Genomic DNA, 3852 nt, shown 5'->3' on the forward strand with positions numbered 1-3852 from the left:
AGAACAAGAAAAAAAAAAAAAAAAAAAAAGAACAGTTACATTGGCTTACACATTTTTTTTCCCAAGAACAAACATTCAGAACGGAATTGCAAACACTCCTCTGAAGTCATATTCTATTTGACACATTCACTGACTTTGTGTGAAGTGTTAAAAAGCCTTAGGTCTGCAGTGAGCAAAAAGAATATTCCTGAAGGGAAATATTCCTGAAGCTTTAGAGTGCTCCACGCAAAATAATTTGAGAAAACGATAGCATCCCTGCTCTTATAAACTACTCAGCAGAACTTGTCCTAACCTCCACAGAGTCATAAAAAGGGGTTAATTTGAAATTCTGAAACCTGCTCTAAACATGTAATTCTGCATATCTGGATAACTCCAGTATAACTTTCAGGCAAAGGCAGAAGACCAAACTGGAGGATGGAAGTGAATGTCTAAGGGGTTAGTTCTACCTTCCTTTCTAGTTATTACTAAAAATGTACTTAACAAAACAGCAAACATTTGAACAGCTTAGAAAGACAGAAAATAGAGGAGAATGGTGAGAGCTAAACACAAAGAATAGCCCAGCCAGCGTGGCTCAGTAGTTGAGCATTGATCTACGAACCAGGAGGAAATGGTTGATTCCCAGTCAGGGCACATGCATGAGTAGCAGGCTCCATCCCCAGAGTAGGGCTCGCAGGAGGCGACCGATCATCAGTGATGCTCTCTTATCACTAATGTTTCTATCTCTCCCTTCCTCTCTGAAATCAATAAAAATATATTTAAAAAATAAACACAAAGAATGAAAATAAATTAACTGTAGAAATCAAATAGTTCTACAGTGAATTATTGTGCACACATTCTGAAGAGGACTGCTGCAGAGAACCAATGAGCCCTAGCTGGTTTGGCTCAGTGGATAGAGCACTGGCCTGTGGACTGAGGGGTCCCAGGTTCGATCCAGTCAAGCGCACATTCCCAGGTTGTGGGCTCAAACCCCAGTAGGGGGCGTCCAGAAGGCAGCTGATCAATGATTCTCTCATCATTGATGTTTCTCTCTCTCTCTCTCTTCCTCTCTGAAATCAATAAAAATATATTTAAAAGCTCTTGAGCAAAGTATGTTACTTAATGCTCACACATAGCCAACTAGTCCCCAAAAAGTTGGACCATCAGGCAAATGTACAACATCCAGGACTTTGTGGCAACAACTGCTTGGTACCCTGAGAGATTGACCCTCGTTCAGCCTATTGGATGGGCAGGGCACCCTTTGTACTGGCATGGGCGCATTTCAGTAAGGCAGACCTCCCAACTACTCCAAATAAACTTCAAAGCAGAAGTGCTAATGTTCCCAAATAAGGAAGTTATAGCAAGTAAATGTTTAGACAGATGGCTACTGAAGAACAGTTACTTTTCAAATATTTATGAGGTAGCATTAATACCATTTTCAAATTAGGAAACTGAGGCATACCCAATAAATTCAATAAAAAATAAAAATTTTAAAAAGGAAACTGAGGTATATACAAAATAGTCTATTGTAGAATTTGTCATAAACTACAAAGCAACTCATCTGAAAGGAGTGAGCTGAGAAGGAAGTCGAAGGTTTGATTGAACATTAGATGAATAGACTCAGCAACAAAACAGTTTGGCCTAATCTTTAGGATTTGGCCTCTAGCCAAACCAACCACGGCAGTGGCAGCACACAGAAATAGAACTTGGAGTTCCTAATTTCCAGTCCTGTGTTTTGTTCAGTAAATAACCAAACGAGTTTTATTTCCAACTTTTCTTATCAAGGAATGGAAAAGCTTATGGGTCAAACCTTAAAGAGGATAAGCTTTCATTTTTATAAATGAGTAACAAATTTCTGTACCAGGTATTCTCCACTTAGTAACATCCAAAGGTTTAACTCTATTACTTCAAAATGGAGGATAAGCCCTAGCCGGTTTGGCTCAGTGGATAGAGCATTGGCCTTCGGACTGAAGGGTCCCAGGTTCAATTCCAGCCAAGGGCATGTACCTTGGTTGCGGGCACATACCCAGTGGGGAGTGTGCAGGAGGCAGCTGATCGATGTTTCTCTCTCTCATGGATGTTTCTAACTCTCTATCCCTCTCCCTTCATCTCTGTAAAAAATCAATAAAATATATTTTTTTAAAAATGGAGGATAAATCACAAGAGTCTGAGATCCTCCTCCATTAAATTCTTGACAGAAGAAGCACAAAGGTAATCTTCAGAGCCCCTTTCAGCTTCTGTGACTATTTAACTTAACTCCTACCGAGTTAGTGGCAGCTTTTCCTAACTAGAGTCTTGAGCTGAAGAACAGTGTAAAGTGAACATGACGTAAGCAACTCAACCTACAGTATGAATCGAGTGTATTGAAGCTTCATGTAGGATTAAGTAGTTCAAATGTTCGATTAAGAACTGAAATCAATGTGATCATATCTTTGCAATCCAGTTCTAAGACTTTCTCTGAGAATAGCTGGGGGGTAGAAGTAATTGTTAAGGCTGTGGAACTGTCACTCTCACAACTTTTTAGAACATTTACTTTATAAAGAGGAGGAGCAGGGATTCAGTGTCTTGCTATTAAGGCCAAAGACTTAGAAATGATTTGGCCATCTCTAACTGGCAATGAGATTCTTGAAAAGGTAACCTCAAAGAGGAAGTCACTGCCCAGTCACTCCCCTACTTCAGAATCTACCTAAGCATAATTTTTATTTTATTTTATACTTTTTATTGATTTTTTTTACACAGAGGAAGGGAGAGGGATAGAGAGTCAGAAACATCAATGAGAAACATCGATCAGCGGCCTCCTGCACACTCCCCAACTGGGGATGTGCCCGCAACCAAGGTACATGCCCCTGACCGGAATCGAACCCGGGACCCTTCAGTCCGCAGGCCGATGCTCTATCCACTGAGCCAAACCGGCTAGGGCCTAGGCATAATTTTAACTGGCATTTTAGTAAAAGAATTATTAAAATATCCCTGAGCTATAAACCTCCCTGCATTTAGATTTCCAGCAGTAGGAAACGAGTTTAATCCGCAATTCCAAAAGAGAACTCCACATTAAACTCCAACCTTTAAGAAGCTACTACAGCTGTAATGTCAGGCTGAGTTGTTGTTTTTCAGAGTAGGTGTCCCCTCTCTCCAAAACTCCATGTATGTGCAGCAGCTCCAAACTGCAAATTCTAAAATAGTAACATCGGATCTACAGAAGAGATGTTCAATGACTTGACATAATCAAAATAGAGGTTCCCCAGTAACAATGCACCGGCGGCAAAACACTCCCCCGTTTAGTTGGTGGGAGAAAAGTTCGAGTTGTTTTTCAGAGTAGGTGTCCCCTCTCTCCAAAACTCCATGTATGTGCAGCAGCTCCAAACTGCAAATTCTAAAATAGTAACATCGGATCTACAGAAGAGATGTTCAATGACTTGACATAATCAAAATAGAGGTTCCCCAGTAACAATGCACCGGCGGCAAAACACTCCCCCGTTTAGTTGGTGGGAGAAAAGTTCTTTAAACTGGAAAGAATTTGTAAGTCTTATAAAGATTACATGGGAAATCGCGAGTGTTTTTTTTTTCTCTAGGAGGGACAGACATTTCTCCAAAAGTTTTGGTAGAAGTGATGGCTCAGATTTCAAAATGCAAACAGATGTTCCTGAAGCCTCCGAGAGGGGCCACTCCCCTTTTATTTCCATAGTCCTGGCGACTCCTAAGTTATTTTGTGTCCCAACACCCATGCCCCTTTGATGTAAACTTTCACGAAAAGTGGGAAGTTATAGCAAGTTTTGGAGTTTCCCAAAGTGGCTGGCGCCGTACGAGGTCAGGTGGTTCCGAGAATGGGCGCTGGTCGGGACAAACCTCGAGGACGAGAGCGCCCAGACTTCCACG

Source organism: Myotis brandtii, unplaced genomic scaffold (assembly GCF_000412655.1).
Source record: "Myotis brandtii unplaced genomic scaffold, ASM41265v1 scaffold1814, whole genome shotgun sequence".
Classification (NCBI taxonomy): Eukaryota; Metazoa; Chordata; class Mammalia; order Chiroptera; family Vespertilionidae; genus Myotis; species Myotis brandtii.